The following is a 26,737-nucleotide window of genomic DNA, read 5'->3' on the forward strand; positions in this document are numbered from 1 at the left end:
GGGTGGGAGGTAGGAAACGACGCGGGTAATTTTCTCTCGACTTCGCTTCGACGCCGAGGAGAGAAGTCGGGTGGATATGAGGGGTGTTTCGGAAAATTTAAAATAAATATTTACGGAGAGCTAGCTGTTCCAGGAGGATTGTTTGATGGAATTTTGAGGGAGGGAGATGGGCTTGTCTTAGGCCTCTTATGTGTTCTGTGTTCGCTTGGGGAGATAGGTATAAGAACATTTCATTGATGTGGTCAGTGTGAACAGCGAATTGAGGAATGGGGTTGTTCGAAATTTGGAAAGATAGCGGTGAAGTCTTTTTTCTTTGATTTTACTTTCCGCCAAATGCATTTGAAAAGGATCGCCAATATCATTATAGAAGGATCATAATTTGATGTTCAGTTCAGATTGTATAAAACCTATAAAGTAAATGAATCATTGATGCAGGTTTTGGATTGTGTAAAAGAAAGTTGAATTTAACCCACACCAAAATTTTCTTTTGTATTTTTTTCTCAAATCTGTGACGTCAATAAAATTGCTTACATTTTTATTCAATGTTGAAAATAAATGATCCAATATCCGAAAATAAATAATTTTGATGTGAAAAATTTATATTTTATTAAATAAAAAATTATTATTGTGATTTTTTTTATGGCCCGTTAGCTTTCAGTTTTATTGAACCTGCTCAGATAATACAGAGTATGTATTAAAATAATAATAGTAAAAAAAACATTGGTTCTGAGCTGAAATAATTTTTATACCATTAAAATCAGACACAGATCATTTTACACCAATAAACATGCAAAGGTTTAAGTATCGAAGAATACAAGTAATTTTGAATAAAATATATTTGGAACCTTAAGTAAATTGATTTTATCTGACAACGCGCTTTATATTACCTAATTTATATTATACGCGTTAATTGTACTAATGTTAAACAAATGTTAAAATTTATGTTAAATAAATACTTTGTTAGTCGTAGTTTGTTGACACATTTCTTGAAAGGGGGCCTTTAAAGGAGCCTGAGAAAAGGGGAAAACAATTGCAATCTGGTCTCCTCTATGAACATATAACAATTTCGGTAAAAAATTTAAATAAAAAAAAATATTAAAAACTTTAAAAAAAAGAAGAAAAAAAATATTGGGACAATTTAGTTAATATGCAAATGATTAATTTTCTGACTTTGTTGAACATACAATAATTTTATTTTGTTTTATAACCACCGTTAAACAGCCGACTCAATTTTCGGGTTTACGACTACTAATGTTCAACTCAGTAGCCTCGTTATTTTGAACCCAATCCGGAAGACAAGGGACCTGGACTAATTACTAGGAGAAATTTGCCTTCGTGGTGGACTTTTTGATGGAACTAAACCCTCATTTGCGTTACATGGAGAGGAAAACCACGAGAACGTCCCACGGTTAGTCTGACGGCAAAAGGACTCTAACCAATGATCGGTCTACCATTGAGGATATTTCACGCCAGCACTGTGGTCGGTGCAAGTAAGATGGAGATTCGTATGGACAAGCCATCGATGGGATTCGAACCCAGTTCACCTTATTTAAAGGAGAACTCTCTATCCCCTGAGCCATCACGGCTCAACATGCAATAATGTCATTAAGCACAAAAACACATAGATCACACATCTCAATTTGTTAAAAATCAAATAGTCAATCGAAAAGATTGATAAGCACAATGAATCCTAGAGTCACGGTGTAATTTGAGTATCACCAAATACTGGGCCTAAAGAAATTGGTAAACATGACATTATATCCATATTATTTTACGATGAAATTTCGAAGATCATAAATTTTTCTTAAGAATTTTCAAATATTGCTTTTAAACATTTAAAATGTTCGGCGTACTAAAAATTCCAACATTTAATAAACATTTAGTCGATAATAAAATATATTTTCCAATTCTCGCAACATATTTTTTTTAACAATATGCTCTGATAATATTGCAATATATTTTTAATAAATTCAGTAATTGGGATTAGATAAATTGTACAATTTATAGGTAAAAAAGCCAAATGCATCTATGCTACGTCAAACTAAGAGTTTAAATGATTAGTAACAGTGTCAATAATATCTACTCAAGGTAATAAAACGCAAGTAACTGATACAAAAAAAAAGAAAAAACAATAATTAGATTACAAACAAAAAAGAAAGAGGACAAATTGCACGGTAGCATTACGAAACTTTTTGTTGTTATTGCAAAAACTCGGTAAATTTGACCGCATTCTAGTCGTTTTGACCATAATTTTTTTTCAGTTTGGCTATGGCTTTTGGAATCGTGGATCTAAGATAGAAGGAAGGAAGACAGATCTATTTTCCTTGGGGTGATTTATTCCAAATTGTTTATGCTGACAATTTGTACAAGTTATTATAATAGTCTTTCTTCGTAAAGGATAATAAAATCTTAATACTCAAATACAAAGACTCAATTGTTACTAAAAAAAAGTTCTCTGTATAATTTAATTCCTTATCAAAAGTGCACAATTTTATTTCATTTTATAACCGCCGTTAAACAGTTGACCCAATTATCGGGTTTACATCTGCAACTGTTCAACTACATAGCTTTGTAATTTTGAACCCAATGCAGAAAACAAGGGGTCTCCTGGATCAAGTATTGGGACAAATTTGCCTTCGTGGAGGCCTTTTTGATAGAACTAACTCGCACATGGAGAAGACCACGAGAACCTCTCACGGTCGGCCTGAGGCAAGGACAGTTTTGGTGGTTGTATTTAGAATAATACTACGAAAGGTGCATCTTAAGTTTCCTATGATATATTTTATAACCGTCATTGAACAGTCAATCCAATTTTGAGTTTACGGCTATCAATGCTCAACTCTGTAGCTTTGTAATTTTGAACCCGTTCCAGAAGACAAGAGGACTCCTGGATCGTGAATCGGGAGAAATTTGCCTTCGTGGAAGACTTTTCGATGGAACTAATCCGCATTTGCGTTACATGGAGAGGAAAACCTCCCACTGTTAGTTTGAAGGCAAAGGGATTCCAACCTATGATCCGTCTACCACTGAAGATATTTCACGTCAGCAGTGTGGTTGGTGCAAGCCGGTTGGTGCAAGTCGTATCGACCAGCCATCACTAGGATTCGAACCCGGTTCACCTCATTGGAAGGCGAACGCTCTATCCTCTGAGCCATCACTGCTCAAAGTGCACAATTTGTTATGGGCAAATACTCACGTTATTTATGACTGAAAAATATTCAATGCAAAAGTTCAGTTACTCAATAACAGAAACTTAATTCGCACTTAATAATGAAGCACGTTAAAATAATAGACAAGATTTTTTGGGGGTTAGTAAAAAATCCCAATAGCTGAGAGAAACTTGGTCAGGTTTTAAGGAATTCTTTTTGATTTAAAAGATATTATCTCGATTAGTGATTAAGGTTCATCGCAATTTAAAAGAGAAAATTGGAAGGGAAAAAAATGTAAGGATTTCTACGTTTTGGTAATGAATCTGGATTTTCGTAGCACAAAGTTTATAAAAAAAGTTACTTAATTGGCAAAATATGGAGCTGCTAATAGTGAAAAACTGAAAGACAATATTTTCATAATAATTACGATTTGCAGCAAAACCATGGTGAAGTTTAAAAAAAAAAATTAATAGACACTCATATAATTGTTCCAGTTGAAATGGCCTGTCATGCAGCATTGTTTTACACTTTCTGTTATCATCAGCAACATCTGTTGACGAATTTTGTAACTAATTTTGAAATATGTTGGGAAAATGCTGGTTTCTAAAACAGTTGTTAGCGTTTTTATTATTACAATCCATCTTATCTATCCGTTTCATCCATCTTATTTTTCCTGAATCTTTTTAAAAAAATATTTAATGCTCACCTGAAAAAAAAGTGAGTTTAAATTTTTACGGGAGATTCAGAAAGATAGTTGCGACTGTATTTTTATTTGAAAACAACTTGGTTTGACAACTTGACAAAACAACAGCTTGACAAAACAATTTGAATTTGGATCAACATGCATCATTCATGATTTTCTAGAACTTTTTATTTTGTTTTTCTACGTGATCATGTGTTTATTTTATGTAACAAACTTTAAACTTAATGAAAATGGAATGCAGCGTATGAAGCAGAAATAATTCTATATAACCCCACCCCGGGAAGGGGTCGACCTAAAAGCGCCAATTTGCCTTTGCTTTACAATTCTTTTTTGCTCTCAGGTTAAAATTTGTCTAATTTTTGTGATAACGAAGGAAGGAAAGGATTTTATTAAATAAATTCTGTTGAAGTTAATATTAAGAGAGTTTTATCCTATGTGTGAATGGTTTTCGTAATAGGGAAACTTGATGTAATGATAATCTAACTTTAAAATAGAATATACAAATTTTGAATCATAGTATATTGGTTGAAAATCACTTCAGAAGAGAGCTATCAAACGCAGGTTTAAAATTTACTAAAAAAAAGTCAATAGAATGCCGATTTTGCAAACTTTGAAGAAAACAATGATATGTCTCTGCTTTTAAAAAGGTCTAAAAATAAAGATTGAATTCTAGTTTTAAAAGACCATGATAAGGAATGATGGACAATAAGGAAGATGATGATTTAATTCAGCTTTAAAACTCCTGTACAAGACGAAGATAGAATGCTAGTTTTAAAATCCTTAAAGATGATAACGGTAGAATGATAATTTTTAAAAACTCTAAATTTTTTTAGAATTCAGGCTTAAAAAAAACAATAGTGATAAGAGACGATAATGATAGAATGTTGAATTAATATCTAAAACAGTAAACAGTATAATGCTGATTTTAAAAAACCTTAAAAAAGACAGAGAATTTTAGTTAAGATAAAACATCATAACGAAAACGATTGAGTACAGGTTTTTAAAACCCTAAAAAAAACCTTGATAGAATGTTTATTTTGAAATACTTTAGAAATACAAAACAAAATGCTATTTTTAAAAAAAATCTTAACAAAGACAACAATGGAAGATTCAAATTCTAGTTTTAAGAAATCCCAAAGAAGAAAGATAACAATAGAAAGCCTGCTAAAGAAGACAAAGATAGAAGATTCGAATGCTAGTTTTTAAAAATCCGAAAAAAGAAAGATAAGAATAGAAAGCTTGTTAAATTAAAACCAACAAGAAAGCAACAATAGAAGATTCGAATGCTAGTTTTAAGAAATACGCAAGAAGAAAGATAACAATAAAAAGTTTGCTAAAAAAGACGACCGTCGAAACTTCTTCGAATGCTAGCTTTGTAATCCTAAGGAAGAAAGATAACAATAGAACGTCTGCTAAAGAAGTCAAAGATAGAAGTTTGAATGCTACTTTTTAAAAACTCCTGAAGAAGAAAGATAACAATAGAAAGCTTGTTAAAGAAGACAATGATAGAAGTTCGAATGCTAATTTTAGAAAATTCCAAGGAAGAAAGATAGCAATAGAAAGCTTACTAAAGTAAAACCTAAATAAAACAACGATGGAATACTGATTTTTTTAAAGAAAATAAACTACTGAAAAGATTTACAATTGTAAGGGAAATACAAGTCAGAATCCTGAGGCACTATCATGTAATACTTATTGCATTGAAAAAAAAGTTCTATTATTAAATTCTATTTTTAGGGAATCCAACTAAATGCAGCATTAAATACTTTTGGAACTGTTGTACTAAGTGAATTCATAGATGCAGAGACTTGCGGCGATAATTCTGCCAAAAATAGTAAACCCATTCACACCTTGCTCTTGAAGAGATCTTCTTTTCCAACTCAGCATCTCTCCCACATCCCTCCCCCCCTGACACCTTGGATGCGGATTAGAGACAGTGAACGCTCGCCCAGATAGAGGATGGAGAGAGAGAGAGAGAGCATCAAATATGGGCGTCGGTGGTCCACCCCTCTCCTCCCGCATCGCCACCACCACCCCCGCCTTTTTGGTCGAGAAGAATGGCATCTCATTTCGCAGGAATTTTCAATTTTCGTCCTCCGTTTTGTGCTTGAAAGGGGGGGCTAATCCCTGGGGAAGACCCCCGCGCCTGCCAGATTGACAGGACCCCGGTTTCCTTCCGATATCGTCTGCCGGAAATAGATCCCACCTACACAAGACCGTGTTGGAAAAGGAACGACGAGGAGAAAGAATCTGCGAACTGTCTTTCGAACCCTCTTTAGTTCTTTTTCGACTGTTTTGTACCATATATTTATATGGGACATCTATTTTTCTCCGTCTTGTTCTGAGGAGACAGACTCTGTGCAATCGAGCGGTTGTAACGAATCGTTTTGCAAACTAACCAATCGAATACTCCAAGCTAATTTCTGTGGCTTGTCCAAACAACTTTAATTTCATTTTTGCTGCTCTAATTCAGTAAAATAATTTCGAACAATGCTGATTTAACAGCAGGATGCATGATATTTTAAAATTTAGTTTCATTTGTACAACGCTTCTAATAATAGTTAGTACCAAATGCTAAGTTTGAAATCAGTATAGAATACCAGTACCAAATATCAATATAGAAGTTCCAATCTAAGTTGAAAGGTGCCTAATAAGTGACCATTTCTTAACCCCTATTCAGGGTTAGTACTTAGACATGAGAAGGTCAGTGAAGACAACAGTGAGAAAATAATAGTCTTCTATTGGTTGTAATTCGAGTTTGTTTGTTGTTAGAAAAAAAAATGCCTTTGTTGAGTTTTTAATTTTTTCATATTTAGCCAGCTGCATGTGAGGACTTTGTTCTGTTTCATACATTTTTTTGTCACAAAATTAACTGCATGGCCATGGTCGCGTGATCATTGTCAAATGATTTTGTTCTCATCAATAAAAGCTTGCTTTTTAAAAATGTTTTGGTTCTATCTTGCTATTTTGGTCAAATCCCATATTAAAACACATTTTTTAGATTTGGTAGATTTGTTGACACTTTTATTTCAGATAACACTGTGGTGCTGTTGAATAATTCAAATTTCTTCAAAACCCTTGTAATTTACATCGGTCATATGTTTTTTTAGATAAAATAATGAACATCGTAAAAGTGGTTATTGCTTTCATGGTATAGAAACAGCCTTATTAAAATTTAATGAAGTACAGCAATTGATTAGGTATGGAATGTTCATTACTGTTTAATAACATTTATCGTTTTATTTAAACTGAAGAGTGTTATTTTACTGAAATAATGTTAGTGTCCAATCATCAAAAACTTGAAGTTGAAATGTTTTGATGCCAGATACAAATTATAGAAATGTTCTGATCTCATGGTAGTATTTTGATGTCATGAGACAGTCTTAGGTTAACAATGTGGATTTAAACCTTATATTTTCCCACTTTTTTTAAAATCTCACTTATCATCATTTTTCATGAAATTGCTTTGATAAAATATTTGCTGATTTCTTAAATCGTGTTTTTCCAAAATCGCCTTTTAATGACAGTGATACTTCTTAGTTTTCGATGACATAATGACATAAAAAGTTATTTAAAATAATAAATTAAGAATGCTCCAATTCTTTTGGTTTTAGCTTTTTGTATTGTATACTCATCAATTAAATAGTCCTTTATGAAAAAATGTGTTACCTAAGAAAAATGATTTTGATTAAAGGAAACAAAAACATTGTCAGATTCCCAGTTCTATCTGCTGAGCAGGAATAGTTCTTTGGATAAAACGATTGTTTCCCGAAGATAATATCCAGGCACGGACTCCTACGATAACTGGTAGATTCGAATGCTGCTCCAGGCTCTCATTGACCATAGTGCTATGTCAAATATCCCTCGTAGTCGACTGTTCTCCTAGATGCCTGGCAAACTGTGAGACGCTTTGTGACTTTCCTTTACATGTAACGAACTTGAATGCTTTTTAATTTCAATCAAGTACTTTAATTTCAATTCTTTTCAAGAAGGTGAATTTGTTCTAAAGCTTGATCTAAATATTCCTTTGTCTTTTAAGCTGTGTTCAAAATTACATCATACTTCTAGACTCTAAGAGGATAAAAAGATACTTAGAATTCTAATGGTGATAGACGAAATCATGCCATAATTTCATAGAGTGGACATTTGCCTGAAATAAATATTAAAGGGCAGATGGCAGCAGGTAAACCAGGGCAACTTTGTTAGGTTTCTATATTTAATCTTTGATTAGTTCGGATAACTTTGATGAACTTCAATAAGTTTGCCAGGTTTTAAAATTAATTCCTGACAATCTTGAACCAAATAGTAATAATTGAAGTAAAATTGCATCATCTATTGTTTGGTTTGAAAATTTGTTGGTGGTACAAAAAAATTGACTTTCCCCCTTAGACGATTTTTAGTTTTAAGATAGTCCTAAAATTCAATAGGGATCTATGATAAACTTCATCAGTTATATACTTATTAAAACAAACCTTAATTTAGATGACACATTCAATTGTACACTTAACAAAACTGTATCAGCATTACAAATTTTTTACGGAGAGTGACAGGTTAAAAAATGTTCCAGTCCCTGACCGTAAAAATAAATTTATGATCACAACAGGACCATGAAAATGTAGGTCCACTAGTTGATTATTCTCATAAATAAATGACAACTGACTGTAAATTAATTTTATTGTCGTCAATAATATCTTTAGTCCGGTTTGGTACTGTTTGAGATACGGACGATTTGTTTGTCGAATTAAGGCAAACAGTGAAATGCGGCGAAATAGTGCAGTGCTGTCATCAGTCAAGGAGTGACAGAGACACGCGTTCGTCGTCCATGGTCACCAGTGTAGAAAGAGTTGAAGAGAGTTTTTTTTTTGTCGTGACTGTGATTGAATCCACTGCTTTTGTGTCCGTAGCCTGATGCTGTAACCACCAGGATATGGGTGCATATCCCCACATTGAGATAAAAAACGCTACAAAATAACGATCAATTCTATTTACTTTGTTAAAATTCGTTGCAATTACGGGTAATGGACTTTTTTTTTTAAAAAAAAGGGAGTTGACAGTATAAATTAACGGCCAATTCTACCAATTTTGCTGAAGCTCATTGCAATTACAGACGCTGTGATTTTCTTATGCGCAAAAAAGGGAGCTGGTTTATAAATTAATTTCCAACTTTCCTAACTTTACGTATACTTCTTAGGATGCGCGCTCCTTAATGGGAATTTTTAAAGCAGCTTGTTGCCGAATTATCAAATTTCATTTAAGAATACCATTTTTTCCCCTTTAATTCGAAACATTATCTTCAAATTTTCCTTGTTTCCTCTCTACCACATTTCCTTTTTACCATTCTTACCTCTTTTCGAAGCGACAGTACCGTATTTTCATTCTCACTTACTTTGCACTCTCTTATGTCGGCTGAAATCTTTCCCCGAAAGCTGGAAAGAACTTCTTTAATTCAGTCTCAGTTAAATTATCTCTCCTTTTCTCCTCATATAAACTCTCCTCCCCCCCAACTCTCAATTCAAAGTGTTCCTCGTCTACTCTATGTGGTGCTCTTCTTTTATGTCTCTTCCCCCCTACTTTATTCATTCCCCCCCCCTTTTAAAATGTGCTGCCATGTACTAGGTATGCATGTATGGAAGCACGTCAATATGCTTTTATCGCAACAGCATAGAGATGCTTTCTTCCCTGAAAAGAAGACCGGGATTTTGCTTTCTTCGGCAACTCTTTAGTAGGATGTAAAAGTAACACGTGCAGGGAATGTATGCATAGTGCATCACATTGGTTGTGTTTTGAGGGACCATCTCAAAATTAAGAATTGATTTTTTTTTAAATTTTAAAACAAAGTAAGATTTGTAAATAAAATTTATAAAAAAATTCCGGATTTTTATATTTTTGCAATAGTTTTTAAGATACTCGTAGTTTTATCTTCGCTGCTAAGTTAAAATTTAAAACCAAATTTATAGAATTTTGAAACTTTATTTCGTGGTTATATTTTTCAATTTATTCTTCAATCTGTTAATTCTATTCTCAGAAATAGTAACTCAACATTGAAACATTATACGATGCAAAACAGCTATAGTCTTCTTATTCAGGTGTTACATTGAACTTAAATTTAAGAAGTTACATAATATCATCAAACTTAGCATCTTATTAAAGTTGCTGCAAAATTGAATGATATTATGGTTCAGAAGTGAGATAATATTTTTAACTTAGCAATATGTTAAAATTGGAATTTTTTTTTAAAACTATGTTAAAGTTCTGCACCAATGGTGTTCCCACCTTATCGTGGTGGTGTGGTTTGTGTGTGTTGTCGATCCCGAGAGCTATGCCGGCTGTAGCTTAGCTACTGGTAGGGTCACCCAAGCCGGACAGGTCGGAGGGGAGACACCAGACCAAGAGGAACACCCTGGTCCTCCAGGTTGGGGGTTGGGCATGAGGCTAACAACCCTATCCTATAAAAAACAAATTGTTACGAAGTCTAAAGAAGAGAATCCACGGCTGATCTTACGGAGACGACTTGGAAAACGCCTTTTGGAAATGAAATTTGGGACATGGAACGTTTTATCTTTATATTTAGTTGAGACTGATTTCCTTACTCTAAAGGAGAAAAACTGGCGAACAAATGTCAAAAGTAGAGAGAAGTGGATTCGAATTCAAAGGAAGGCACTGGCCCACCCTGGGCTGTCTAGCCAGATATGATGATGATGTTAAAGTTTACGAGTAAGATTATATGGTTTAACTTAAATAAGTTGAAGTCAGTTTAAACGATGTGATGGTTCAGAATACGGTTTGCAGTAAATTCTGAACAACATTATGATTCGAAATTAAAATAATATAGCTCAACTAATCAATATATTAAGTTTGCAGCAAATTTGAAGGATATATTGATTCAACAGTAAGATAATATGGTTCAACTCAGCAACATATTAAGTTTGCAGCAAATTTGAAGGATATATTGATTTAGCAGTAAGATAATATGGATCAACTCAGCAACATATTAAGTTTCCAGCAAATTTGAAGGATATGTTGATTCAGCAGTAAGATAATATGGTTCAACTCAGCAACATATTAAGTTTGCAGCAAATTTGAAGGATATATTGATTCAGCAGTAAGATAATATGGATCAACTCAGCAACATATTAAGTTTGCAGCAAATTTGAAGGATATATTGATTCAGAAACAAGATAATATAGTTTAACTCAGCAGCATATTAAGTTTGCAGCAAATTTGAAGGATATATTGATTCAGAAACAAGATAATATAGTTTAACTTAGCAGCCTATCAAGTTTGCAGTAAATTTGAACGATATTATGATTTAGAAGTAAGACAATACGATCCAACTTAGCAACATGTTGAATTTGCAGTAAATGTGAAAGATATTATGGTTCAATATGCTTCACAACTTCTAAAAGTGCTACCAACATTTTAATGATAAAAGGAATTGTTGTGGTAACAGTATTTAAACATCCTCTTGACGTAATAATATTTTTAAACTCAATTAAAATTATGCTGAAGGAATCAATATATCGGTGTCTTTTAATTATTACATTCATTGACCTCTCTTATCACAATGCAACATTGGGAATCCTGAAAACTGCTACCAAGTTGTATTGTTATTTCCCTCACTCAGAATATGCCAATTTGAATAGAAAACAGACTAAACGAAGACATAGGGATGGCTACAAGGATCAGAATTATCTCTACAGTTATCTCTACGACTCTTCTTCATTACGATGCATTTAGAACGGAACGAAATCGACACATTTAAATTTCAGTACAATTTTTGTTTCTGCACTATGGTTGTGCTTATCAACCTCTCCATAAATACATACTTTTATTTAAACCTGTAAAATTTAAATGTTAGATGAAATTCTTAAATTCTTACTTACCTCATTCTTACTTATATTATTCATTCTTCTCTTGCTTACCTCATCATTTTTATATCAGCAATTTTCTTTACTGATATTGATAAACGCATCTTACATAGAGCTTTCGTTAAACCTGACTATTTTTATAGTTACAGTCCCACAGTTGACTGATCATAAGACACGGTTCCTAGTAGATCACGAAAATCAAATACCAGAGGCAGCGGCGGTCAATGAGCGGTCGGGTGTCCCATTTTGATCTGCCTGCGAAAGGATTGAAGACGCGCGGTATTGGTCCTTGCTGACCATTTGTACCATAAAATGCTCGACTTTGCGAGGAAAGTCATTGGGCTAACAAAGCGTAGGAGTCTTTTTTTTCTGTAGAAGATCACAATTATGAGGGCATGTCTTCGGATTATTCTCAGGGTTGCTTCTTAGACCGTCGCCAAAAGTCCATTATGCAAGTCTAGGGCGAAGTAAGTAAAGCACTACTACTTCTACAAGAGCAAACTTTTTTCGGGGGTGGAGGAGAGGGACTTAATTGCAATACTTTTTTCATGTATAATATGAAAGAGCCGTTTTGTCTCAGGGATACAGCGTTCGCCTTCCACTTAGGTGAACCGGGTTAAATTCCAGGAATGGCTGGTCGATGGCCGCACCTGGCTCGCAATGACCACAGCGCTGACGCACAGTATCCTCAGTGGTAGGCGGATCATGGGTAAGAGTCCCCCTGCTATCAGGCTAACCGTGTGAGGTTTTCCTCTCCGTGTAACGCAAATGTGAGTTAGTTCCATCAAGCAATCTTCCACGAAGGCAAATTTCTCCCGATAAGCAAATCCAAGAGTTTCCATGTCTTCTGGGTCTGGTTCAAAATTACATGGCTATATTGGTAGCCGTAAACTTAAAATTGGGTTGGCTGTTTAACGTCGGTTATTATTATTTTTTCCAATGACCACCTTGATAATAACCTAGGTCATACCTGAAGGCCAGATTTGTTGGCCACTCTTTCAGGGGCACCATGTTAGGTGGGACAACGTTTCTCCCACAGTGAGGACATATAGTACAGAGAAGGGAAGAACATCCATGCCTTGCCCGGGATTCAAACCCAGAACCTTTCGGATGCAAGAGCAGTTCCCTAACCCCTACACAGGCCAGTCGGCTCAACGTCGGTTATTAAATTATATAATTTGAAGCTTAAGACGTACCTTTGGTAGTATTCTAAATGCAACCAGCAAAACTGAGTTTTAAGTAAGCTCAATCAGTGATTCTTTACAAAAACTACATCTTCTTTAATGTATACTGGATTTTAGAGAATAATTTTGAACTCATTTTTCTCCTCAATTTGACTGCTGGAAAGTTTGAAAGATGCATCTAAAGAAATGCAATAAACAAAAATGAAATCTCGGAACTTTTTGAAAAGCAATGAATTTTTACAACCCTTTTTCCTCGCAAAATGAAAATAAAACAGTAATTTTTTTCCCTTTTCCCTAAAACTACCCGAATTTTTCCCCAACTTTACAAATAATCTTCCTCGCGACCTAGTCATCTATTAAGAAAACCAACGACATCTCCAACATTTGCGAAGACGTCATACCAAGAACTCCGACCCCCCTATTCTTTCTCAAAAATGAACGCAAGTTCACCCCTTTCCGTCCTCAAACCATTTATTCTATTTTTTCCTTCTTTTTTATATTTCATTTTCGCTTGGATAAAAAAAATGAAAACCCTCATCTTCCATTGGAGCCTAGAATGCTAACCGCAATGAATGATTTTCGAAAAAATGTGAACCCTTTCCACCCGCGATCACGTTTTATTTCCTTGCTTCTTCTATATTAATATTTTATTTCATGTCGAGGGTGGCAACAGTGAGCGGGGGAAGGAATTTGAAAGGAGAATCTGGCAACAGGAAGTTTTCTTTGCATTTATCGGTTTATCCATTTCCGTAAATTGAAATATCTATTGCCGGCGCCAGTTGTTGCATATTTGTGTATTTAATTAATAAAAAAAAGTATGAAACTGTTGCCATTTGACAGTTACATATTTCTGATTTTTTTTTCAAAGAGAAGCAAATTTTTTCGTTCGTAAAGATCAGATTTGTTTATCATTTTTACAAGAGAAGACATCGTTTTTGTGCTGCATGTAAGCACATTTTAGCAGAAAGGAAAAATAACTACCTTCCATTTGGCTCTCCAAAGAGTTTGATTAAAAGTCAAAGTGAAATTTTGAGATCAAAAGTAAACAAATAAATGATACGTTACATTAAAACATATGAATTTTCTGGGTACATCAGGAAATTTAACACCGCTAGAGCGTTGGTAGTTGCAATTATACTTGGCTATTAGATATTTAAACCAGTTGCTTTAGAGGACGCCATATCACCGGAGAAACATTTCGCAGCAAATTCTTTTTCACCTCTATAACAAATTTAAAATTTTAAATACAGAAAAAACGAGTTCAGGTAAAAAGTAGGCCATGAATCTAATTTACTTTCATTTTGATACTTTTAAAATTTCTTTTTGGCATTTGAAATTTCATTACTTTTTCTGCTCCTTAAATTTTCAATTACTCCTGGAGATGAAAGAAAATTTGTGACCAAAAATTTTTCTCTTGCTATATCATCCTCATAGAAGGAACTATACCACGGGATAAACTTTTTATGGTAAATTTTGTTTAACCTACATTGGAAATTAAGAAAAGCAAGTTCAGGTAAACATTTAGTAAGCTGTGAAGTTTAAAACGCTGAAATGTTTTCAAAATATCAAAATGCAAATAAATTATTACAGGATGCGTGGTTCCGAGTAATCCTGACATAATAAAAAGTCTGTTTAAAAACTATCATGTTGAATAATTTGATCTTTACAAAAACGCATGTTTTAGGAACTGCTGTTGTCCGAAAAAGTACTAAAGGTTGAACTTCAACACTCAGAAAAATCAATTCAAAGCCGAATAATATTACAATGCATTTTTCCTACACTCTTAACAAGGTGATAAATTGAACCATGTTTTAAACCATAATATCGTGTAGCTTAAAATGTACGATAACATGATTCAACTTAGCACCTTATTAAGTTCGGAACTAATTTGAACGATATTATGGTTTGTAACAATCTAAAATTTCTGATAATGAAGTGAATAACAACTTTGGAGATTAGCTAGATAATTAAATGTGAGAATATATGTAATGTATTTGTTAATATTTAATAAAGTTAATAGCTTTATTTAATTTCATAAAAAATTTATTTTTCTATAATTTTTTAAAAAAAAATGCTAAACTAGCATAACTTTTTTTTTGTTTGTATATTTTAATATTATATATATTTCTTATTTTTCAGGTTTAGTGGTTTTTACAATGAATGTGAATTGCAGTGAAATTTCATCTATTCAACTGACAAGAAGAAGTTTTAGATTCGAGAGGAAATTATTCAATTTCTAATGGATTACAACACTTATTAGAATTTACTTAACTGAAAAAGTAAGCCTTTATAATTTTATAGAAGTAAATAATTGAAAATACTATTTCGTTATCAATATTTTTTTTTTTTGAATTGAAAACTATTGTGAAATTATTTGGAGGAAAGTTTTTATACCCGCAAAAATACTTGGATTTGTGCATTCATGACACTTGAGATTACAAAGTTGCTTAGAAGTTATTTTTTATCCTTGGGATTATCTCTTTATTTTTTTTTAATTAGTCTAAGATGTTATCTTTTGGCATTATACTTTTGTCCCAGGGTTTATAACTTAGCTTTCGTTGTTTTTCTTGTAAGTCGCTTTTTTTTGTCTTTGAAGTTATCATTTTATTTTCTTCATTTCTCTCTCTATATTTATTTTCATTGTTTATTTCAGGAGTTAACACTTCACATCGCTTATTTGTATCAGTAGTTATTTTTTACTTCTACTTACTTAGGGAGTTATCTTTTTAATTTTTTTCTATTTATCTCAGAAAGTATTGTATTATTTCCTATGTTTGTCCATTTTAATTCCTTTATTTTTTTTAGTTATCTTTTTAATTCTTTCGATTTATCTCAGAAAGTATTGTATTATTTCCTATGTTTGTCCATTTTATTTCCTTTATTTTTCTTAGTTATCTTTTTATTTCCGTTATTTCCAACTGAAAAAATCTGTACAGTATTTTTTATTTGTCTCAGGATTTATCTTTTTTACTTATATTTATCTCTTTTGTTCTCTATACCCCACCCTTACATACTGAAATTCGTAATTCGGGTATCAGAAGGGAAGATATGTTGAGCACTCAACACCGTATTAATCACCATATTAATCACATTATTAATCACCATGTTAATCATCATATTAAATCACCATATTAGAAGGACAAACGTTGCCTACGCAGTAAGAAGAGTACGGAGAGAGAGGGGGAGGAAGGAAATAACATCTATGCCTCTGTTCGGGATTCGAACCCGGGACCCTCTTGAGACGAAGTCAGCTCCCTGACCACCGTATAGGCTGGTCAGTCAGTTATTTATCTCCTATAATAAAATAAGATACTTTATTTCCTATGTTTGTCCATTTTATTACCTTCATTTGCCACGGGAGTGATCTTTTCATTTTCGTTATTTGTCTGTTATCATTTTAATTCTTTTATTTTTCTAAGAAAATTTTGTTTTATATCCTATGTTTGTCTTTTTTAATTCCGTTATTTGACTCAAGAATTACTTTTTTGTTTCCTTTATTTCTTACTAGAGTAAGTCTTTTCGTTTTCTTTTTCTTGTTTCTGAAGTTGTCATTTTATTAGTTTCTTTATTTGTCTCAGGAATTATATTTTACTATTCTAACAAAGATTCCAGAAAAATTTCTGATTTTAGAATTGAGGTGATTTCTAAAACGTACATTGCACTAAAGTATCTCATACATTGCCCAAAAAATTGAAAAAAAAAATAAAATCCGCTACAGGATGAGGTAATAAAGAGGACACCATACTATGGGAGAAATTTTTCATTGTTCATTGTCTTTCACTTCCATTGCTAATTTAAAATTAAAAAGAAAGAAAAAGTGAGTTCAGACTAACCTAGAATAAGCCATGAAAGTTCAATTGCTTAAAATTTTTTATTTTAAAAATATCAAAATGCAAAAAAAAATTTTTGGAAGAGAACTTCATTGCGTAATCCTAAGTAATCTTCTCATAATTTATTTTCATTTGATATTTTAAAAAATTTTTTCTTTCAGTACTAGAAATTTCATGGCTTATTCTAGGTTTGTTTGAACTCCTTACTTTTTCTTCCTTTTTAATTTTAAATTAGTAATGGATTTGAAACAGAATTTGTGATGAAAAGTTTCTCCTGAGGTATGGCATCCATTTAACTAACATTTCCTCGATTTGGGTTTATTATTGATTCAGAACAATATATTTCTTCCGACCCAAAAAAAATACACAATTAAAAAAAATCCCCCTATAATCTCTGTGCTTGCACATATACATATGCAACCGCCACTGAGATAGTTTTCTTTAACACCAGGAGGTCAAACTGAAAAGCTTTAGACCCCCGTTTTCCATATCTTCTGCATTCATGCCCCACTTAATCCCTGGAAAACCATTCCACCCTCACGTGATATCACCTTCCCCTCCACGTGTGATGGGAGGGAAAAGCCCGCTCAATTAAGACGCCATCCAGCTCCAGTTTTCCCGTTTTCCCCTGTCAGCTTCTGGCGGCTCAAGATACGAGGTGTTGCCATTGTGATGAAGCCTAATCTTCTAAAGAAGAGAAGAAGAAGAAGAGGATGGAGAGCGAGAGGAACCGGGGGTCTCGTGTCGCGGATGGGTGGGGGACGTCGTCAACAATGGCGGGATTAACTACCTGCTTGTGTGATGCGGGGGGTGTGAGGGGGTGACGGCGGGTGCCGTTTAATTAAGTCCTCTGTCCGCATTTGCATCTGAGTTTGATCGGGAAGGAGAGTCTTCGAGTTCGTCATCGTGCTCTCACGGAGTCGAGTTTCGAAAATCGAAAACTTGACCGGACCAACCCGACCACGAGAAATCGAATTGAATCGTCCAGACTTTCATGCGGGTTACTGGGGCAAATATCGAGCGAAGATTTGTGTGTATTAACTGATGTATAATGGAATGATGTACGTTCTAAGAACAGAAATACAAATATAGAGAATGTTACGGAAAAATATGCCTAAAATATTTTTATTTAAAAGCTAAATTATTATTTTGCTTTATACCTTTCTCAATAAATAAAAATATTGATATAATATCAGAGATGCCAACTGCTCCGGATAAGCCGAAATAATTAAAAGAACGGTAAATACTACAAAGTAAATTTTGCAAATTTTTAACTATTTTTGCTTGCTTTTTAAAAGGTATAGCATGACATAATTATTTCAAAGTGGTGAATTGTATAAGCCTATAAATTATTTGGAAATAGTGGTGGATAAAAATCTACTAAATTGAATTTATTAAACCAAGAATCACAATTGATAAACTACCACTTTAAAATATATATTTGCTGTCCGGAGCAAGTTGGCATCTCTGTAATATGCAATCCTTTTATACCACAACCTTGAATTAAATGTAGAATACTATTTATTTATAGAGATTACATTTACATGTGCATTACACATTAGCATAAAACTCGAAAATCGTCACAAAGCTACTAAGTGTTTTGGCTTTATTAAAATTCGTTATTATTTCTCATACTTTCTTTACCACACACACATTTGAAGGCACAAGTTTAAGAAAAAGAGCCTTGGCAATGAAATAAATCAATTAATAGCCAATACATGGATTTCTTAACTTTCCTTAGCAAAAATTATTCTAACGTATATACATGTCACTTGCATTTTTGATTCCTTGAAGGGCGTAAGTGTCTTGTGGGAATTTCCCTTGCAGCCACACTCTCCGGGACATTTTTAAAATTTATTATATTTAATAATTCATATGAACATACAACTGAAGATTCCTCTTTACTTTGGAGCTCCATATTTTCAAAAATAAAACTTTTTTATTATTTATCAAGTTTGATGCTTCTCTACATTAGTTGACTTCATCAATCAAAGCAATAGAATAATTGAACAAATGGATAACAATTATTTCCTACAATGATTCAACAATATATTTCTTCAAGCGCTGTTTTCTTCGAACAACCACTATTTCCTTCACCTAATGGTAAATCATGCAACAAATAGTAATCAATCAACATCATCAAAAATATTTCATAATTGAGAGACATTTTGAAAAAGATATTTTTTTTTTGATTTGTGTAATCCAAATACAAAAATATGAACATATAGCACTAATTTACTACGATATACTGTTGCAGTACTGGAGCGATGTGTCCTTGTGAACAAATTTTTGTGTTCTTATACAATCTCAGAAGTTCCAACTTACTACAATTTTTAGAAGAAATTCCTCCAGTGGTAGTTAAATCTTTGTTTTACTGTATTCTTTCCTTTGTAAATTTGATTTTAAGTTATTTTCTACTATACGCATTTCCACTATACGCAAATGGTTCGAAATTTTATGTGAAATTTTTATTCCAGCACTTTCGTAGTGAGGCTTTTAAAGTATTGGTAAGGGAGAAAGGGGTCAATTGTAACATTTTTTACTTAACTATTTTTAACTAACAAAAATTCCAATATATTATTAGTATTAATTGACAGACGAGTGAAGTAGACTATCCTCTACTAGAAAAAAAAACGAATACCTTATTTTAAATGTTATTATATTAGTTATTAACAATTTTTGACAGTCGTGCACTTGTTACAATTGTCCCCACTTACGGGGTCAATTGTAACAGTTCATAAATTCAACTAAAACATAGTTAATTATACATATTATCATAGTTGTGATATATTTTTTTATTGATCAAAATAGTAGTGATATTTTAGGAGTAAAAATAATAATGAGCAGAGACCTAAAGGGTTAAACTTTTAACTTTAAGGGGTTAAAAATTTTAATTTATGCTGTGAAAGGTGACAAATAAAATAATGCACATGCAACATAATATAAATGATATAGGAAACTATTGGTGGTTCTTAAAGAGTTAAGTAATGGTTTGTAAACATAAGATTATTTATTTTCAGCTGTTACAATCGTCCCTTTACTTATTGTTACAATTGTCCCCAAGACGCCATTTCAGCTTCATTTGTTAAAAACAATGCTAGTTAATTAGCAAAACTAATCTTTTTTTTATTGAAATGTTAATTAAGGTGTCCACTTACATATTCGGTTACTAATTTTTATTTGTTTAAACAAAATTACTTTGTTACAATATAATATTCTAATACCAAAAAAAGTACTTGCGTGGCGTGAAAATATCTTTTGTGATGTAACTCTTTCAAAAGTACATAAAAATGGTTGCCATCAGGGGTGTACATGTAGATTTATTAAATACACCTTCTGCGCCACGTATGAACCAAATCTAGAACCCGACACTCGAAATTTTTGCTCTGTTACAATCGTACCCTGTTACAATTGACCACACTCTCCCCTACAGTTACGAAAAACCCTGAAAATTTTGTTTTGATTGTCTACCACTATTTTGCAAAACGTGTAGCAGTTGACAGCCCAGTATTGTCATTTCTTAATTTAATACTGATTGTTAATGTTTCTGCACTTATATTTTACAAATTGTAAGCTATTGGGTGCTGAGGCTAATTATAGTACTTTCTTATACATTAATAGTCCAAAATATTCTGGCATTTGTTTCGCATTTACTTTTTGCATAAATATACATTGAAACTCTTATTTTAAGATTAAATTATTTATTGTAAGATAACATATTCTTTATAAATGTATTTTTCATGAATTGTAGGTTAAAAAAAAATCAAAATAGGTGAATGATTTTTTCTGGTTTTGTTAAAAACATACGTTTTCTCGAAGGAAGCAAAATTTGTGCTGCAATATAATCTGTTTATTTCTCGGTTTTGTAAATTACATATGAAAAGATTTTAATTATAACCAGATGTGAATAAATTTGTGATGTGCAGAAGGATAATATAATCGCTTTGCTCTGTTTTTTTAAAACTGACCTCGAAATTATAATTCTCCTTACTTTTAAAAGTCTTCACTTAATTTTAATATCTGTGATAGTAAAATTTTCTCTCTCCAAAAACGTAAAAAGTAAACAACTATGAAATTATTTCTCTTTTCAAATTTCAAGATTAAAATTTTCCAAAGTTGGACATAACTCTGCGTATTTTACTCCTCACAAATCATTAAACGAAAAACTCTTCTTATTCATTATAAAAACGAAATTTAATTGAAAAATGTGTATAATGCTTGTTTACAGAAATAGCGTAATTTATATGAATCAGTTATTTATTAGCAAAAAAAAAAAGAAATTCGTTATTTTAAAAAAAAATACTTATTCATAAGCACTAAAATCTTTCAATAAGTGCATTTTTAGAAACAATGAAAAAACTTTGTCAGGTTAACTTACAATTAGAGTTCTACTCTATTTTTGAAATTTAAGTAAAAATATTCGAATTTCACCGCAATTATTTTGTATTTATTTGAAAATGCAATTAAACAGTTTAAAAAATATTTAGTATAATGAAATTAAAGAAATAATTATAATTTTTTTAATGTTTTCTTCGCGAATAGTCGAAAATCAAAATTATACCGGCAAAAAAAGTGAACTTATTTTGTGTATTGTATGATGTTTATTCATCTATATTTCTAAATTGAAAAATGCTTATTTTTTTCCAAACTAATTATTAAATTGCTATTGAATTTATATATATTTTTAATAAAACTCTAAATTTTGTATTTTCTGAAAAGTGTTTTGATTATTGTGCAAATTATAAGCTTTAAAAACTAACGCTCCCAAAGTTTTTTGTTTTGTAATTAGCAAACAAACATTGCATAAAAGGTATTCAAACTGTATTTTTCATTTTTATAAAACTACCTAAAAAATATATTTAAATGAATTCCTCATAAATAATTCATGAAGAATCCTATTTTATAAAATACGCATACATCCGTTTCCAAGCGCTTTATAATTCAAAAAACAAATTATTATCTCTATTTTAAAGCGATATGTAACAACTAGGGATTTGCAAAAATCTAACTGCTTTTTTTTTTAAATTGGGAAATACAGCCATATTGTGGTTGAGATTGTGCTCTTTACAAACTGTTACTCAGGGAATTCTACTTCTCTGAAATATAACAAAATACAAATTTGTAATTTAAATAATAATTTAAGCTTTTTATTTCAACGCAATTATTATAAAATCGCTTTTCGAAATAAATTTCGTCTAACCTTTCTTTCAACGAAAGTATGAAAGTAAATTACTTCTTTAGAATAAGAGGAATTTGCTTATTTTTTAAAGGTACTATAAATTTAACTTTTCCGATTACTCGTGAGAATTCAATCATTTATTTTTTAAATCGAGCTAAAATTATGTTGACGTCAGGGGATTTGTCGAATAATTATTTATCTTCGAGTTTTTAATTCATAAATTGCTATATTTTCATTTTTAAAAACCACTTTTATGCATTTTGTCATGCATGTAATAAAGCGGGAAAAATAAAAATGAAAGGGTAGTTTTATTCTTGTTAAAACACTTAGAAGTAAATAAAAATTATTGCATCTAAAAACTCATTAAATTTTACGTTCGTAAATGTTTGAATTTTGCATTGAGAAACGTAGGAACATTGCAAATAGGAAGAAATTTATTTTTTTGTTTCAAAAACATATGTTTTAAAAGCAAATAGATTTGAAATGGAATTCAGAAATATATTCTAAAACTCTTTTTTAATTTCAGTTTTAAAACATACATGACAAATATATTTTTCAAAATTCACCTTTGTTAGCTCTTTTTTCTTCTTTTCATTGCGATTTATTTCCTTTTTGATAATGCAAAATAAGAAAATAAAAAATAATGATGTTATTTTTATTTTACGAGCTATTCTGGTGTCCTACTTGAATTTGAATTCAAAGATGAATTTCAGATTTGAATCGCGATAATAACATTTTCTTTATATTGTAAAAATTAACAATTTAAAATTATTAATCGTGATTAATTACGTTAAATTAGTATTAAGATTTCTAATGTATATGATACGAGAGTTGTTCCGAGGTATTTGTTTTTAAAATTCTAAATCAATTAAAACATCTCTCTCTCTCTCTCTCTCTCTCTCTCTAAGATACATCCNATATATATATATATATATATATATATTGAGAAAAAGTGTGTTTTTGCATCAAAGTAAGCATGTTCCACTTAACTGCTATACATATTTTAGACATTGCCTAAGTAGTTTTCGAACTGAAAATTCGACTAATAGTTCAAATAAGAGTAATCCATTATTTTATTTTTTTGGCTGCACATATGAGACTGAGCTATTTGAAAAAGATCAGAAATATTTAATTAAATTCAAAAATCTCAGTTTTTTTCCATTTTTTTTTTAAATACATTAAATTTTCTGCAAAACTTGTTGATTGTTGCACGAGTTTATTTGCTGTTTTTTTTTTCAATTTTGTGTTTATTTTTTTAAATTTCCACTGTATGAATTCTTTTGTAAGAGCACTAGACCATGAATATTTTTTTAAAATTTCTGCAGAGTAAGTTCTCTTGCAAAAATAATAGATCACGTGCTTTATTTTATTTATTTTTTAAATCCACTCTATAAATTCTCTTATTATAATAGCAGAACATTAATTTATTTACTTCATATTTCAACCAAAGTTAATCTCTTGGAAAAAAAACCATGAGTTTATTTTTTAAAATTTATATTGCATAATTTCTCTTGTAAAAACCAAAGATAAAAAAAAAAGTGTCAATGATCAACAACCTCACGTAAAAAACGAAATACTTAACAAAATCATTAAACTATTAGATTCAAACAGCTGAACTAGAACGATAAAGTTATTTATAAATGTCTAATCAAATGCCATTTCTCATAAAAAAAATATATTAATCCTAATTAATTAAGACCTTATCATTGAAAATGAATTGAGTCATCACTTGAATGGCATCATTTCATAAAACTAATGCACACAGAATCATTCCCTTATTCCAAATGTCGAAGAGCATATCGCTATACAAAACACCTCTCCAAAGTAACCTTGAGGCAAATATTACCCTTTAAAAGCATCCTTACAAATCATTCCTGGGTAACTATTCAAATTGGAAGTAATCACAGCACTCACAAAGGACCCTAAAGAAGCCATCCATCTTATTCAATATAAAGGGGAACCCGTAGAAGACTAATTCATTTTCCTTTTTCTCCAAAAAGCCGCCAATGATTGGCGAAATAAAAACAAACACCACTAATAAATGTAACGTTTTTCTTTTCTGGTAATCAAATACCAGAGCACATTTTGAATAGAGGGGATTAACATACCTCTTTTATAAGTAGCCAATGCCTGGGGACGTACAGATGATTTCTTAACAACTTAATCCAATGCAGTTGTTAAGGCGATGGTAGAACGAAATTTTTTTGAAGTCGTCTTGTTGGCGCTGATATTTCTTTTTTCCTTCTTTTTTTCCCCTCAATCTTTTCTTGCAGTTCATCACCACAAATTACTGCCGCCAAGCAGTGGCAGACGTGAACTTAATATATAAGCTGACAGGCATGTCGGTGAAAAATTCAATTAACCATAAAAAAAAAAACTTCGTCCATTTTTTTTCGAATAATTTTAATGATAACAATGATCTTTAAAAAAAATAGGAATCATTTTTTTTTCTAAGAATGTTTTTAAGAAATTTCCGATTGAGTGGATTTCCAACACCAGTTCTTATTTTTTGGGATCTGGAAAATAAGTTAACGTTTTAACATGGGATTAACGATAACATTACAGTTTAGATTAACAATAAATTAAACTTACAACATTTTTTTAACCATTAACAAATGATCCAAGGGTGCATTGTTAAAGGCTAAAAAATCATAATTTTTTTTTTATAAAATCAAAATTGTAATCTGAAACTTCTAAAATTCTGTCAATTTGGCTAAAAATTCTCTCTTCTTATCTAAAACTTTTAAAATTGGGTAAATACAACCGAAAAATCGCTATTCTTATTTGAAACTTTCAAAATTGCTCCAATGCAAGCGCTAGATTCGAATTGCTTGTTTACACCTTGCTGATGAGCGTATACTAAATGCACCTGTACCCACAAGTTTAAACTCTTAAATGATAGTCCCTTAAATGATATGATGTACGATGCACAAAATAAAAAACGGATCATCATAAATAATTTTTGATATAATTTTGATCGGATCTTCGCGTTCTAGGACTCGATCTTAATGGTTTGAGGGGGTTAACCTCAAAGATGTAAATTAGTTAGTGCAGACGATTCTTCTTACGAAGTCAGACACAAAAACGCACTTTCTCTGAATAAACATATCTTTTCTTCAACGGTTTAGGGCGTAGCCGCAATCTGGGAAATATGGTCCTTTCAGTTTGCTTAAGAGAGCGATCAAATTTATCGAGATATGCCGTATTTCGCTCGCCATATCTGGGAAATTAATTAACTTTTTGTGAACTTTTTAAGTGAATTGAAACATTTTTGCATCCAATTATGAAATTCGTTTATCCAAAGATAATTCCATGCAAAAAATAACATTAAGTAAATATTTATTATTTTATTTAATAATAGTCGAAAAAAATTTGAATTGCAAATTATACAAGGTGTACCAATTCTTTACACCCTTTTAAAGAATTACATTTTGAATAGCAAAATACAGAATCTGGATGAAATCGGTCGAATAGTTTCTGAGAAATCGAATTTTAAAAGTCAACTTTTTTAGTAAATTTTTTTAGGTTCAAACTATTGACACCATATTTCTTAGATTACAGCCACCCCATATATTTTTTGAGACCAAAAATTCGAATCTTTCGGGAAAAAAAATTATGTTTATTAGAAGAAAATACAATTTTGTGTTTGATTGCGTAACCTAAAATTTCCTTTGTACTAATTAATTATCATATTTGAGGTCAACCCTCAGAACCATTAAGATTGAGTTCTAAAACGCGAAGATCCGATTATTAGATCAAAAATGATTCAAAATGGTTTAATTTTTTTTTGAGCACTGTATAACTTATGCACCTGCTTAGTTTAGATGCATCAATTATCAAAAAGTTACTATAATTGTCCATTCAAATAGATATTTTTAAAGAAATTCTTCTAAAATTTAAGCCTATCCAAATTACATCTGTCTATTAAACCACTTGAATATTCCTAATTATCAAAAATTATAATAGTTAAAAAATCCTTAAAAAACTATATTATGCAACAGAAAGAAGAATTGAATTGCGTTCTATTCAAGTTTTCAAATTAAATTAATTAGCTTTAAATATTAAGAGAGCATAAATCGAAATTATGACTACTTGGAGAACTCAACATCAATTAGTACCGCAGAATTTCTAATTGCAGAATCGAATGTTAAAGGCAATTAAAATTTCACAATTGAATAAACTGAAAAAAAAAATGTATACATGAGATGTGCTAAAATATGTGAAAAGTCACTTTAAGCCTCGTAATGTAGAAAAAAAAATTGTAATGTACACAGGATTTTTAAATTAATGAACAACGGTAAATCTTGGAATATGCAGACTACATCATTAATTAGAAAAATATGCAGTAAGGGCTTTCGTCATTAATCTTATTTTTTTTCTTCTCTTTTTACGGTGTTATGTTAATTAAAGCATCATTATTTCAGAAAACATAAAGAATTTGACTTTGATGTTTTAATTTGAAAAAAAAGAAGGAAAAAAAAATTCATGATATTCTTTGTTCAAGTGTTTATTCAATTAAAAATTAGATTATTTTCTCCATTTTTTGATACTAAAAAGGAAAATAATACATTTTTAATATTTGAACATGATTTGCGCAAATCATTAAAAATCAAGTGGCTACAATGTGTCTTGTTATTCGCATATATACATGAGTAAAAATATTTTATTCCTTGAAATTTAATGATTGAATTCTAAAGCAAATTTTAAAAAAATGACTTCTAAATGTTTTAAAATAATTAGAACATTAGTCGTTATAAGCATTGTAATTACATCTAGACTTATTTGATTACCTGGTGAAGCTGACAGAAAAATTTTAAGTTATTT

The 26,737-nt window shown here is 31.3% G+C and overlaps 1 long non-coding RNA gene across 1 annotated transcript in view; it reads left to right on the top strand.

Annotated features, from left to right (window-relative positions):
• LOC110282747 (uncharacterized) overlaps window positions 1-26,737 on the top strand; it is a 386,010-nt gene that overhangs the window by 184,974 nt on the left and 174,299 nt on the right. The window contains exon 2 of the long non-coding RNA XR_011636063.1: window positions 15,044-15,183. This is a non-coding gene — a long non-coding RNA (uncharacterized lncRNA). The remainder of the gene's footprint in view (window positions 1-15,043; window positions 15,184-26,737) is intronic.

The sequence above is a fragment of the Parasteatoda tepidariorum genome, chromosome 1 (assembly GCF_043381705.1).
Source record: "Parasteatoda tepidariorum isolate YZ-2023 chromosome 1, CAS_Ptep_4.0, whole genome shotgun sequence".
In the NCBI taxonomy this organism is placed as follows: Eukaryota; Metazoa; Arthropoda; class Arachnida; order Araneae; family Theridiidae; genus Parasteatoda; species Parasteatoda tepidariorum.